The 16569-nt window shown below is 26.9% G+C and overlaps 1 non-coding gene across 1 annotated transcript; it reads left to right on the plus strand.

Moving 5' to 3' along the window:
• Positions 1-12625: 12625 nt before the first annotated feature.
• TRNAL-AAG (transfer RNA leucine (anticodon AAG)) lies at positions 12626-12706 on the plus strand. Its single transcript has one exon. It is a non-coding gene; the product is annotated as a tRNA-Leu (tRNA).
• Positions 12707-16569: the final 3863 nt, after the last annotated feature.

Here is a 16569-nt window from a genome sequence, read left to right on the forward strand (position 1 = left end):
GATTTTGCTTAAAATATGTTTGTTCAAGCACCACAACCTTTTGCTTTCCAAAAAAAACTCAATTTTTTTTTGAATTGATATTAAAAATAAAATTTTAAAAATAAAAATATTATATTAATATATTTTTAAATAAAAAAATATTTTAAAAACCAACTATTATCATCAAACATTATATATATAAAAAAAAAACACTGAGTAGCTAGACTGGTCTGATCATAACCTGAAAATTTTTGCTAGATGGTTGAAGAGTTGGTGACCAAACTATTTCTCGTGGTTACTGTATCGAAGGCTAAATGATTGAATGTGCAATCAATTCTTCAAAATGAAAACAAAACCATCAAGTGGATGGCTTGAGAGGTGAAGATGAGAACAAAATCATCAACGTTGATCTTATATGCATCCATGACCTCAATGAATTGACGAGACATCAGATATTTATTGCGAAGCCATGCCCTACTTTCTTACGAAATTTAGGCACTGAAGATCATGCACATGTTTTTCTGTGACGTGCATTTAACGAATTGGGGTCGTGACGTGCATTTAACGAATTGGGGTCGTGCCGTGGAAAATTGTTTTGCCAAAATAGTGCTTATTTTTTTTTTAATATTTTTTTAAAAAATATATTAAACTTTGTGTGAAGAAAAAATTGTCATATAATCAACAAATTATCAAGGGAGGTTAAATTACTAATTGTCATTTTAATCAACAAAAAGATTTGTAATATAATCAACAAATTATATTAAGTTTATTTTTTGATATTTTTTTAAAATATATATTTAATTTGATGATATTAAATACATAAAAAATATAAAAATATTATCTTAATATATTTTCAAGTAAAAAATACTTACATCATAATATCAATCACGAATTATATTTTTTTGTGTGTAAAGAAAAAATTGCCATATAATCAACAAATTATCGAGGGAGATTAAATTACTAAAAGATTTTTTTTTTTCTGGATAATTTGGACATGTTCGGAAAACTTTAGTATACCGAAATTAATATAATCAAATTACTCTTATTCCTAGACATTAAATAAAAAGTTGAACGGCATCTTAAGTGGACTTATGTCCCACTAACAACATACAATGAGCATTGCCACTAACAAAATTGTGTGGTTAAGGTTAGGTCGAGCTCAGCCAGCTATGGAAGAAAATATACAGGGCACCAACTTGGTCATTGATTTGCCTCAATTCATAGAAATTGAGGATGGGTTGAAGAAGGAATCTGGACTTGGAAAATAAGAGGCTACATGGCCCGAGGGAGAAAGGGATTAGTAGCTAAGTATGATGATTATTATGATCATAACCACGCACCAAAAAGTCAAGAAATCAAGGAATAATCCGACTCATCTTCCTTATTGCTTTGGATATTGACGACTATTTAATCATTTAGGTTTTCAAGTAGTTTTCGACTATTCCTTTTGATATGTAGTGGGAAATAGCCCTAGTAGGCCCCTTTTAATAATAATATAGAAGAATTGAAAATTATACAAATTAAAGAATCTGATGAAGTTTTAAAATTTAAAATGCTAAAGATTGAGGTTTTTTAAGTGCTTGGATAATGAATAATCAACACGTTCACATTAATATTTCATTTTTGAGAGTTTACAAAATTCATGATTAGTAGTAGAAGACCTAACACTTGCAAAATATTTTATTTTTGTAAGATTTAAGAACCATCTGATGAGAAAGTTAATGACTTTTAATAAGAAATTACAATAAATGATAGAATGAACTTTAAATTTTAAGAATAAGAGTATTTGTTTTTAATAAATTAATTTGCTAAACTCTTATGTACTTGGATTCAACATGTAGCTGAGTCCAATAATATTGAATCTGATATCTCACTAAATCTATAAATAGTTGCTCATAAGAAAGATACAACATTGAAATTTTTTAATGCTTGACTGTTTATAATTGGTCTAAACCTATACTAAATTCCAAGATCTCCCAACTCAGTGGTCTATTTGAGTCTTAGATAAAAGGTAAGACTATTTACAAGCTATTTAAAGCCATCTTGAATATTCAAAAAAATAGAGAACACTCATGTTGTTTTCTCATAACAAAACTTATGACGGTTTTGTTTAATAATAAATAAGTATTAAATTGATTTGTTTTAGATTAAATATATTTTTGTAAAAACATTTCCCTTTCATCATCAAACACATACTTATTAATGAATAATTATTAGAAGATGGAACATAGTGGATGTCATGTGGGCTAAACTTGCCCAATAATTTCTTACTGTGACATTAGACGATAGCGTTTTCCTTTTTTGTGGTCAAAGACTCAAAGTCAAGCCACGTGATGACTTATCAAAGTTAGTTTGGCATGCAGCCGACTAGTCACTGTTAATCGCTAGCTAGCTTCCAGTTCGATTCGTACCGAACGTTTTGGTTTCTAACTGTGAGATGACAACTCTAAGGATGCTGCTATGATAGCGACAATTTCTCACGAAGATATAATAATTTATCACAGAACTTGTTTTATATATATATATATATATATATATATATATATATATATATAATTCCATTATTTTTTCTCGTGAAGGTTTGGTATGATCAAGGAATATAAGTAGTGTAGAATTTGATATTGATGATTACCCCTCGTAGACATAGGGAGCGTAGACATAGGGAGTGTTTGTGCGACAAGTGTTTGGAGTGTTTTAAAATGTGATAATGATTATTTTTTTTAAAAATAATTTTTTATTAAAAAATATATTAAAATATTATTTTTTTAATTATTTTTATATCAATATATGAAAATATATAAAAAAATTAAATTGTTTTGTAAAATGCCATTTCCAAACCGAGACATAGTATTTGGATGAATCCAACTCTGTGTGTGTTTCTTTTAACTAGATAAAATTAAACTAAGCTATATTAATTAATTTGTTACATTTGCTGGCTTGTGATTTGAACACTTGTACGAGGCTCGCATCTTTCTTATAAAATATATTTAAGCAATAACTTCATATTATATAATGAATCAATCTTAAATAATTCCATTATTTTTTCTCGTGAAGGTTTGGTATGATAAGCTTCTAATTTCTTCAGATCGTGCCCCACTTGTTTGTATTGATGATTACCCATAGACATAGGAGTGTTTGGGCGACAAGGAAAGTGTTTACAAGTGTAATAATGATTATTTTTTAAAATAAATTTTATTTAAAAATATATTAAAATAATATATTTTTTTATTTTTAAAAATTATTTTTAGTATCAACATATTAAAATGATCTGAAAGTATTTAAAAAAATAATTTTAAATAATTATTTTAAATTTTTTTATAAAATGTAATTTTCAAAAGGAGACATAGTATTTGGATTAATCCAAGTTTATCTATGTTTTTTTTAACTTGATAAAATTAAAATAATCTATATTAATTTTTAATGACTCAATCTTAAATAATCATATAGCCACAGCGAATTCTTTAACAAATACATAAGAAGTTTATCTTTATTAAGTAAGTAGCTATATTCAAACTTTTGGGGAAAAAATGAGGATAAACAATGATATTAATTAGAAACTTTTAAACTATAAAGGCCGAAGTGAAAAATTACAGAATTTATAGAGATTAGAATATAGTTTACTGTGTTTTTACCCCCTGCCGTTTCGAGATCAAACTATAGTGAACGCCAAAGGGGATATCATAATAAGAGCAGGATGTCTACTTTTGACATCCATTCAAAGATTTAGTTGCTTTTCCTTCTCATCCTTTTGTTTTAGAAGAAATAAGAAAAGATAAATGAAATAAAGAACTCGTATAAACAATTTTTACATGCTAAAATAAACAAAAATATAATAATATTTGCATTATCGAAGAACTTTAGTAATTCAAATTCGGAGTTGATTTTTACATTTTTTTGAAAAAATATCTATATGAGCCAGTTAAAAATATAATTGCGGTTATTTTTTAAAATGTTTTTTATTAAGAAATATATTAAATTAATATTTTTTATTTTTTAAAAATTATTTTTGATATCAACTTATTAAATAATTTAAAAACACCTAAAAATATTAAATTAAAATAAAAAAAATTAATTTTTTTAAAAATATTTTTAAAATGTAAAATCAAAGAGTACTAATCAAATTGTTGAAAAGATTATTCCAAAATCCTTCAATATGGCGCTAGAGAGGATTCCAGCCAGTTTGACGGCTGTTGATGTAATCTTTGCAGCTTTGGAACTTTCAAAAGATTTAATTAATCTTTTTGGGTTTTTCGATTTGGAGGCTGTAATCCAACTCACCATGCCAAGTATTTATTCTTGCACATGTTCCACGAAATATGTTTAATTATTTATTTTGAGATTGTTCAAGAAGAGATTTATTAGCTTTGGTCGACATACAAATTAATTTAAAAGATATTATTTATAATTAAATAAAAGAATGTATAATGCGCTCCTTATCTCCTTAAATTACTTTCTATTAACTAGCTGATTTCTTTTGTAAATAATGGGAAAAGAGAAAGAAATTGAGAGTATTTGAAAATATAGATTATACTCCGTGTTTTTTTAAAAAACTAATTTGTTTTATTTAAAAATTCATTTTTTATATATTTTGGATCGTTTTGATGCACCGATTTCAATAATAATTTTTTAAAAAATAAAAAAAATCATTTTGATACATTTTAACATGAAAAACATTTTAAAAAATAATTATAACCACACTCCCAAACAATTATTCTAGACCTAAAAACCATCAGAATCCAGTTCCTAAATTAATGTTTAGAATATCTAATGTCATAAATTTACTCTAAAAAGACCATGGATTGACGAGTTCTAAAATGCAAGAATCTAAGAACTTACTCGAAACGAAGTAAAGTAGCAAAAAGCAGCAGACAAACATCACAAGTTGTGATTTAAGTATATTAGTTTAAAACTTGGCCACATCTTGCCTTGAATCCGCAGACACTATGAGATTTGTTGGGAGCCTAAATGTTGTTTGGTAGCTTTGACGAGGGTTGGTTTGTAACTAGAAAAGAAACATGAAATGGATAGAAATAGAATGACGGTTATAGAGAATAACTGAGCCATGCTTTCTCATCGCAAACCGTGAAAAATCATCTTCATATTCATATAGCAACCTTGATGTGCACGGTTTTATTTTATGGGAAATTTTAGCTTGAATTATGAGTCACGGTTATTAAAAAATTATATAAATCACATCTAATCACATCTTGAAGTATTATTTAATAATTTAAATTATTAAACTGAAATGATTATTTAATATAATATTAGAAGTTTTGTTTTTCAAACAATTACGAGTTTTAATCTCATTATACTTATTCTATTTTATAAAAATTAAGTACAAGATAATGCAAATTTATATAAATTTCAAATTCAATGGAGCTTTCACTTGAAAAACATTATAGAATTATATAAATTATATATTGAGACCTTTTTTAATAACTTAAGCTACAACATTTTAGTGCATAATTTCTTGGAAATTCCATAAGGGAAAATAGTTTCCAACTTTCTGCTTTCCTATTGGTTTTATTTTTATATATCTTGTTGTATGTATGCAGTGTCGTGATAATCATCTTTCCGGACCAAGGATCGTAAAGAATGATGTAGGTGGAAAAGATAAGGAATTCTTGTCCTTTATTAATAGAAAAAAGAAGAAGAATGAGAGTCGTTACTTAGTATTTTGGTCATTAAAAACTTTAACTAATCTCATGGTTTGGGTAATGACACTAATTACGTAAAAAAATATATTAGTATCCCTAATATGTCTTACTTAGGTCAACTACATTATCTATTTTTCTGATAGAAACTAAGAAAATGTTGTATTTTCTAATTATTGGTTTGTTTAAGGTTTAAGAAAAGTTCTCTCCAATAAGGAGGTTCTTATCTTATCATGTTAAAAACTTAATTGTTCTAATGCCAATATAAAAAATAAAATGAATTGTCTTTTTATTTAATATTAAAAATATATCTTACGTATACGTTCATAATCTTGCATATTCAAAAGAAATAACAGAAACAAAATATTTTTAAAATGTAGACCAAAATCAATTGGAATTCTACAAACCTATTGTAAAATCCTTGCATATTTTTTTAAAAAAACATGCCAAAATATTTTAGATTTTTTTTTAAATGCTTAAATAACTTTATGATTTTTAGCCATATGCAAGAAAAAAAAGTATATATATATAATATATATATATACCTTTTTAGGCTTTGATGGAAAAAAACTCATTTTTCTTTGTAATAAAACTATAAGAAATAGGTTTAAAGAATGTTTGCCAAATACATCTTTAAACCCAAAAACCCTTTGACAAAAATTATGGAAAGCCAAACAGAGTACTGAAACCCTTTGACCCACCTTATTTTTTATTTAATTTTTTAACTTGACTAAGTTAACATGAAATTTTTGGTATGACCACAAACCAAATAAAAAATAGTTTGACCTGAAAAATAACCCACAAACAAAACTAAAGCAAAAAAAAAAAAAAAGATTAAACACCTGAAAAACACAAAAAACTAAAAAATTATTGAACAAAACAAATCAAACTCATAAAAAAAAAAAAAACACGAAGAACAACCAAAACAAACCCAACAACAACAAACCATATTTGGTCAAAATAAAGGCATATACATGTTAGAAAACATGAAAGGATCAATAATTTAGAATCCATTCACTTTGACCACCTCTTAGACATCACAATTTTGTTAAAATTAGTTTTGGTTTTAAACGAAAACCCTAAGGTTAAAAATCATTATAAATATGTTATTGATGCAAATAAACATTAGTTATTGGTTAATCATACATAAAAAAGGATTGTGTGCAAAGAAATGGATTGAAATAGGTCAAAATCAAGAAGTTAAGGCAATGTTCTTCCCAAGAACACAAAGAAGATTGCCCATAAACCTAGAAAAAAACCTAGCCATGCCTAGAAATTCCTAGCCACTGTCAAGCCCAAAAATAAGTATTTTTGGCTTCTAAAATATGCCTTTTCTATCCCAATAAGTTACAATAACATAAAAAATTAAGCATGAGGTACTAAATTCAAAAATCAACAACCTAAAACAACTTATATGTTCATGAAAAATGGATTAAAAATTAGTTTTCTATACCCATTTTGTGCATGAACAGCCCAACAAACCTAGGATAAATACCATTGCTTTAACATGCATATCTTATGCTAAATAAAAACTAAAACAATATTATATATCAAAAAAACTTAAATAGAAACTTTTATACATCAAAAACTTTAAAAGAACATCATTAAATAAAACAACACATCAACAAAGAAGTGAATGCAATATCATTTGTTAAACATTCCAAATATCTTTTCTATGCTTTTTACTATAAATGTAAACCAAAACAAATAAAAACAGGCCACAAGGAACTTACTTTTGGTTCTTTATTTAGGATTTGACAAAATTCAATTGAATCATTGTTATTCCAATTGTTTTTAATTGTACTCATAATTATTTTAAGACTTTTAATTTTGATGCAATTTTATCATTGTTAAACTTAATTGTCAGCCCCAAAGTCGATTACTATTTTCTTTTTAGTCATTGGTTCTAAATTTATGCATTCCAACCCTTAATTGACAAATAAAATTTTAGTTTCTTTAATTTAGCCCATGATTTGTTCAATTTTAACCTCTATATTTGGGTGTCTTTTTCAGCGTGGTCTTTAGTTTTGAATTTTTTTAACCAAGTCCCTAAATGCCCATCAAACTTTAATATTTATGCAATTAAGCTCTAATTTGACCAAATTAACTCTTTAAAATTACAATTCGACCCTTATATTTAATTTTTTTAATTAAAGCCTAAATTGACTTCAAAAATCATTTTTTCTTGCAATTAAGCTCTTAATAAATTCAATTAAACCTTGAAAAATTCCAATTGAGTCCTTAAATATCCAATTTTAAATTTCTCTGCTCAATTGAATTCTCCTCTGCTAACAGGGTCTTCATCAGTAAAAAATACACTATCAAATTTTTTAATCTTGTATATTTTGATCTTCGTCAACCAGTTATTAGCAATTCCTTAGGCATTCTAGTATATTTTTCTTAATGATATATTTTTGTAATTTTCTTCCAGCTTTTTTTAATTTTTTTATATTTTATTTTATTTATATAAACCCAAAAATAGATAATAACAAATCCCCTTCTACATCAAAAAAAAAAAAAAACTCGGATGCTTAGATTAAAGAGCAATCACTTTTGGCAGGGATCAGAAGACTTTTCTACGAGGATATTGTATTGAATTCGGGGACAATCTATGAACGTTTGCCTCGTGTTTTTTTTTTTTTTTTTTTTTCAAAATGATAAGCATATATGAGCGTGAAATGAGCTCATTCAAGTAGTAGGCATCCATGGGCTATATAAATTATGATTCATACGTTCTTTCATTTTCCAAGATTTCGACTATTGTTTACTTGGATAGATAAGCATGAACGTGCACAAGCAAACAACAATCATTTTTATATGAATTGCTGATGGGGTGGGGATCCATGAAATGAATTCTTTTAATTATTTGTGACAAAACCATTGAGTTTTCATTGTGATAAAGGCTACAGTTGCCTACAAGCAATTCCCATCACCAAATACTATTAAAATAATAATAATTTATTTTATTTTATTTTTTGACATCACTATTAAAACTCATATGAAAAACAATAAATTAGTATTCTTTGATGAAAAAAAATTTTAAAAATACTTTAAAAAACAACAAGTTGTAATGCCAAAATAAACACTAAAAAAATTCCTCAAGGAAGGTTTATCATAAAACTAAAATAAACATTATTTGTGGAAGTCAAAATTATCAACTCAAACTAAATATATAGTAATTTTTGTAACCATTATATAGCTTAGATTTTTGTATTGATTAGTATTAAGATTCTGAAAGAAATTATATTATTCCTCTAAATTATGTTATAAATAATGAAGCTCAAAAAGTTATTTCAAAAAGTTTTTTTTAATTTTTAATCTCACATTGGAATAATATTATCTTATTTTTTTAAGTTAAAGTGTTTAACCAAAAATATTTCTTATCCCACGTTGAAAAAACACAACCTTCTTTTTGTGAACAAATAATATATATCCTAGTAGGCTTCCAATACCATGTTAGAAAAATAAAACATTCTTCTAGTTTTTATATAGTAAACTTTGATATAGATTAGAAACAATAAGGAATGGGTGGTGGGCTTATACATATAAGGTTGAGCTGAACAAGCAGAAAACCTTTGGTCCCCCTTCGTGCATACAAGACAATGCCTATACTTTCTAGACTTTTTATCTTCACTAATAGTTTTCTTTTTTCGTTAAACAGAAGCCACTATATTTAAACTCGTAAATTAATTTTCTAACAGCTTTTGGAATTCATTCTCTAACAACTTTTTAATTCTCTCATTTATTTTTCTTGCTTATATAAACCCTGCATTATTGGAAACAAACAACACCAAGAAAAGAAATATTTAGCCTCTTAAACATTGCTGTGCCTTTTGCTTTCTTTCATTCTTTTGCTTGTTGTTTCTGGATCCCTTATTTAGAGGAGGAACCTGTTGAATCTTAGGGGATGATAACCTTTTGTTAGAGAAATATCCTTAAGAATAGTGTTTATAAATGCCATGGGTTTATTTGTTGTTTCTATTCATCATGATTTTTTAACAATCTTAATGATATTTAGTATCATTGATGAAAACACTATCGCTAGTAACGTTGTCGCAAATAACACTTCTGTTGTTTGAGAACAATGATGCTACAATCTCTACTTTCATGGTTCCTGTTGTGACCTCTTTTATTGCTCCACCTGTGTCGTATGCTAAGCCTTTCCCTAATATTTTAAAGATTGAACTTTTTGCTAGAGAAAACTTCATAAGGTGGCAAGAGAGGATCTTTGATGTCCTTGACATGCATGTAGTTGTTTAGGTTCTTACTCATCCTAAAACCAATGACAATGTCAAATCATGAACATATGAGAATAAAGTTTGTAGACATTCCATTTTAAGCACTCTCTGTAATGGGTTATTTGATGTGTTTTATTACTACAAGAAAGCGGAGGAGATATGAAGCAATATAATAACAAAGTATACTGCTGAAGATGTGAGAAAACAAAAGTTTGTCGTTGGAAAATTTCACCAATGCGAAATTATAGACAATAAATATATCAAAACTCAAATTAACGAATATCATAGAATGCTAGAAGACATGAAAGCTGGAAATATCAACCTTTTTGAAGGACTCATCATTGAAATATTAATGAAAAAACAACTCAACTCATAAAGCAACTACAAAAAACAACTGAAGAACAAACATAGACAATTATCTTCGATCGATCTCATTACCTCCATCATCATTAAAGACACAAATAAAAAGAAGTTGCAAGCTACTAAAAAGAATGAAATAACCACCAAAGCAAACTTAGTAGAAGGGAGTTCACATTAGAAAAGGTATGAAAATAAATTTAAAAATAATTATAAGTTCAATGGTAATAATTATGTTCAAACCCAAACCCAATAATTTTAAGAAATTTTTTTTTTATGTGGAAAACATGGCCACCTCTCATGTTAATTTCAAAATAGAGTAAGAGACAACAATCCTCCTAAAATTAAGGTCAATATGGTTGAGGGAGAAGACATCATTGATATAGTTATTTCTCAAGTCAATATGATGACTGATTATAAAAACTAGATTGTAGAATATGGTGCTATTAGGCACATATATGAAAATAAAAAATTCTTCTCACTCATATACATTTTAAGGAAGGAGAATAAATAGTTTTTCCATGGAGACTCAAGAACTATAAATGTTTTTTATAAAGGAAAAATTCTTATGTAATTGACTTCGGATAGGATACTGGTTTTGTTGGGAAAATTTAGGATCAAAGTGTCATTTGAATCTGATAAGATTGTAACGACTAGAAATTATGTGTTTGTGGGGAAATGATATTGTAATCATGGACTTTTTGTAATCAATATTGCTAATGTAATGAATGAAAATGCATCTTATTTTGCTTATTTACTTGACTCTATTGATCTATGACATGCTAGATTAGCACGTGTTAGTTTATCTTATCTTAAGAAATGAATTCATTTGGTTTAATTTTTTACTTGAATTCTTCATCCATGAATAAATATAAAATATGTGTTAAAGCTAAAATTACTAAGAAAATATATGTATATGTTAATAGAGAAATTAAATTACTTAGCTTAATACATAGGGACTTAGAAGATTTAAAACAAATTATGATTAGAGGAGGTATAAAATATTATGTGACTTTCTTAGATGATTTTTCAAGATATACCAAAATTTATCTATATATAAGTAAAGATGAAACTTATAGCATGTTTTTATTATATTAGACAAAAGTAAAAAATCAACTAAAAAATAATAATTAAAAGAGTTAGATACGATAGAAAATGTGAATATGTTATGATGAATAACTATTGTGAGAAAGAAGGTATAATACATGAAGTCATCCGAGTCTAATGGGATAGTCGAAAGAAAAGGTAGAACTTTAAAATAAATAATAAATGCTATGCTAGTTAATTCTTTAGCACCTAATAATTTACGAAGGGGAGCTATTTTCTTGTCACTTATAAAATTGAATTTCTTATAAAAAAAATGGTTTAATACCTTATAAATTATGAAAAAAATTACTCTTTTAATTATAAATATTTAAAAGTATAAGGGTGTCTAGCTAAGATTTTTCCATCTAAACATATTCATTTGGCTCCCAAAATAAAGTTGCCGACTTTGTGATCACTGCCTATTTTGCATGGCCTGTTTCTACGATCACTTTATTCCCCACGCATACTCAAGCATCTTTAGTCACATCACACAGCTTCCAGCAAGGTGTACAGCTAGTTGATACACTCCTTTTCCTACTAGCGAGCGAATCGTACAAGCAACCCCTTTGTACTCGGTGTTCGGACGGAACACTCAAAATTAGCAATAATTATATGATCGAAGAGGAGATCCTCTGCATACTGTGGTTCTAGCAGGCGCAGTCCTTGTTCAATTGAATTGACGAGACGTGGAACATTTATAATTATTTATAATTTCATTTTTTTAAAAATATATTTTTGAAATATATATAAAAAAAAGCTCGAAGTCAACTAGTATAATTTCATGTTTTTTCTTTGGCATGTGCTATCTTTAAAGTTTTTTTTTTTATTTTTGTGTTTTAAAAATATTTTAAATTAATATATTTTTTATGTTTTTAATTTATTTTAATGTACTAATATTAAAAATAACTTTTAAAAAATAAAAAAAATATTATTTTAATATATTTTTTTATATTAAAACTTGTGTCACAGGTAAGCAATTTCTATAATTGTTGAGAAAATCTTGGACTAAAATCTATGTTTATGTCTAAAAGTGATGGAAATCGAGTATTAGAAATATACCTAATCCTTAAAACTCAATCGAGACATTATACCAGGGGTTGCAATCCTACTACGCTTGATTTGTATGTAGTTTTTGGGCTTTAAGCAAAAAAGCAAGACATTTTAACTTTTAAATCCTGCCATTAGATTTAGGACCTGCGATTTAACTAGTCTTTAGACTTCAATGATAAATAGGATTTGTCTGCAAGCTAGGGTTCAGGCAAAACATTAAATATCAATATAATCTATTATTCTACCGACATGGCAGGCAAGGTTGAGATGGCCGAGTTGGTCTAAGGCGCCAGATTAAGGTTCTGGTCCGAAAGGGCGTGGGTTCAAATCCCACTCTCAACATGTGTTTTGTCTTTTTCCATTATATATATATATATATATATATATATATATATGATTTATTTAATGAATGGTCATAGTTTATATGGAGTAGTAAAGTAGCAATTAAATTGATTTCATAAAATCTACAACCAGAATTCCTTCCAAACATATTAATTCATACTAAAAAATTTCCTTTTTGTTTTTTTTGTTTTTTTTTGTTTTTTTTTTAATGTTATAGGTATTAGCTTGTCTGAAGATATATGCACGATTTAATTCTATAATCTCAGTGATAATTGCAAGCAGCGGCTACTTGTAGGATTTTATTAGGATATTTCAGAATATAGTTGTGATTAGTTTTAAAAGTGTATTTTATTGGAAAAAATAATTAAAATAATATTTTTTTTATTTTTTAAAAATAATTTTTGATATTATCACATCAAAATAATCTAAAAAACCTAAAAATATTAATTTGAAGAAAAAAAATTAAAATTTTTTAAATATTTTTGAAATGAAAAAAAAAAAAGTTACATGAAAGTCATTTTATTACCACTAATAAATATATCAATTTGCAATTCCTTTTCCGCGAAGGCAATGTATTCAATTATTTTAATTTTTAGGCTCTGGCAAGTCGGCCATGCCGTACAAAGCAATGGACATCTCGAACAAAATAATTAGCAGAATAGCCCCACATGATGGAGATCATAATATGCTGCAATCATTTATAATTATTTATTATTTGAAATTATCTTTTAAAATACATTTTAATTTAAAAAGTATTAAATTGATATTTTAAATGATTTTTAATAAATTTTCACTAAAACTAAATTGTTTTTTTTTTTTTGAAGCATGCTTTAAAATTCATCCTTTGTTTACATGTATAGATTTTCCTTCCCACTTTATGAAATATTAGACTTATGCTTATCATTTTGTGTGTTTCAAATATGTTGATTTTTAAAGTGTTTTTCATTTAAAAATGTATCAAAATAATATATATTTTTTTATTTTTTAAAATTAATGCATTAAAATAATCTAAAAATACTAAAAAAATATTAATTTAAAATAAAGAAAAAAATAAAAAAATTTTAATTTTTTTTTATAAATGCTTTTGAAATATAAAAATAAATTGTTCTTAAATTATCAAATTATTGAGAACTAACTTAAAAAGAGCACGAAAAAGTGAAATGAACAGACAATATTTTATTTTGAAATGTGAACAAGTTAATCGACAACATGTTTTTTTGCAAACAGATATCATATCACTTGGAAAACTTTGTCGTAAAGTTGCCATCAATTTTATTAACAATAAGGAACCATCATCCCACGGACAATTTTGAAAAATCTCAACACATGTGAAATGCCTTTTTCACGTGCCAAAAGTTTCCGATGATGCTGTTGTATCACAAGTTGAATCATAAGAAGTAAACTGGCAAAAATCACCGTAATTTTATTTCGAGGCATGTGATTTTTTTTTTTTTTTTTTTATGAGCAATTTTGAGGACTCTGATCATAATACAAAACCACAGCATTGGTTCGGCATTTCGTCCTCAGCATTGGTTTGGTATGGAAACGGAAACGAAACGACAACATGTATTTGTATTTTAAAAGTATTTAAAAAAAAAATTTTTTTTTTAAAATAAAATTTTTATATGTTGTTAGATTATTTTTATGTGTTGCTATTAAAAATAAAAACCCCACAGCCCAACATGGTTGCTGGCAAGGGGTGAAATAAATGGGCTGGGTTGAAACAAACTATATTATTTTTTGGGTTTTTTTTTTTTAAAATTCCAATGGGTTTGGTTTTGGTTTGGCTCGGTTTTTTTTGTTTGACTCAGTTTTTTTTTTTTGTTTGGCCTGTTTTTTTAATTTATTTTCTATTCAGTTCGGTTTCAGGCTTATGGAACCAAAACGAATCGGTTGTTTTTTTAAATATTCTAATCGGGTTTTTTTCACGATTCAGTTTTTTATGTTTTTTTTTTATTTTCTCGGCTTAATCGGTTTTTTATTTTTTTTGCTCACTCCTAATCCAAATTATTGGCTCAAAGTGGCCATTATGAACTTTCAAATTTGGCAATTGAAAGTTGTCTAAGTTGGCATTTTTGGGTCGGTGCCACGACTGTTATAGTGTCAATCGGCTGGAAAGGACCATATTGAGGTGTAGTCAAATGTCAGGACATCATTTTGTGTAAGTTTTGTCAAATTTGGTGGAGAGATGAAGCATTAAATACCCCTAAAAAGTAGTCCACTAAGAGCAGTATTTTCATGAAGAAAAAGATGAACAGTCACCAAAACGGCGTTGTTTTGGTAAAAATCAGTTTAGTCCTTTGATTTGTGATTTCTTTTAATTACACCCTTGATTGGCTTTAAACTTTTAATTTTGTGCAATATTTCCCTTGATGAACTTTAATTTCATCCCAGATTTTAACCAAATTGGATCCCTTGGTTGTTGTTTTTTTCAATTTAGCCCCTAGAGAAAAATATAAGAAGAAGAAACGGGAGAGCGAGTGGGAGAGGGAGAGGGAGAGAGGAGTATTGCATGTTAGGTCATAAATTAAATATTATAAGTGGATTTACTGATGAATTTAAATATATTGATAATTCTGTTTGTAAAAATAATATGTCATCATATTTTTTGGCTTTTTTTTTTTCATTCTTTTGTTTTCCACTGTAATTACCAAAAAAATATTTCCACCAGTGTTTACCGATATTGTTTTCCATTGTAATTACTGAAAAAATATTTCCATTAGTGTTTACCGATAGCTACTGTGAGGGCAAATTAAGTCGGCAAAATTCAACGCAATTTACCAACAAAATATTTCATCCTATGTGTCTATTTGTATCTACCAATTTTCTTGTAGTGATCTTACAAAAATTGTTTCAAAATGATCATGAACTCTAAATTTTATTGCAACTAAAAAGAAATTAGATCTCATATATTTCTGAACTAGCTTGAAGTCCTAGCTAGTGGAATATACAGGGAAATATTAATGAAAAAAAAATAAAATCATTATAAATGGTGAAGGCTTTGTCTTGAATGTGAAAAACACATAATCATTTAAAGGTGAGGGGTCAATTGGTTTTATACGTTAAGATTTAGATTTCTTTTGACAAAAACCTTTTTGTGCCTTTTGAAGACCTTACCTGACAACAGGAGAGGTAAAGAGAGCCTTACAAGTTCCCTGAAGATCTAAAATTCTTAACTAAGCCTAACATGATGAACTAGAGTTGGACTGACGAATTTTAAGTTTATGAATTTGAGCCATTGACAAACATGACACAATGATTAAGTGCTTCATTGGTATTTGTTTTATTTAGTAATGAGCTCTTTTTTTTTTTTTAATTATTATTGTGGTGATTCAAGTTAATGGCTAGATAGTGTTATGTGTATCTTATACTTAAGTTAGGGAAAAAATTTTGTAATCTTATTATTTGATGTGGTGAAAAATTATTGGTGGACTATATTGTGGTTTTTTTTGTTCACAATGTAAAAAATCTATCTATTGATTGTGTGGTTATACATTTTATTTTTAATCATGTAGAGAGAGAAAAAAGCATAGAATTTGTGTTTTTGAATGCATTTGAAAGTCGAAGGCCTTGTTTTTTTTTTTTTTTAACATTTCAAAAGCGTTTTTGAAAAAAATTAAATTTTTTTTTACTATTTTCTTTGTTTCAAAATAATATTTTTTTTGGTGTTTTCAGATCATTTTGATGTGCTAATGCCAAAAATATTTTTTTTATTTTTTTTATTTTGATGCATTTTATAGTAAAAAAAACACTTTGAAAAGTAACCATTACTGCACTTTTAAATAGCCACTAAACATGTGACTTTTCCCAACGTATTTTTAAACAACTTTCAAGTTATTGGTTTTAAATATTATGGTTTGTAA

The sequence above is a fragment of the Populus alba genome, chromosome 17, assembly GCF_005239225.2.
Source record: "Populus alba chromosome 17, ASM523922v2, whole genome shotgun sequence".
NCBI lineage: Eukaryota > Viridiplantae > Streptophyta > Magnoliopsida > Malpighiales > Salicaceae > Populus > Populus alba.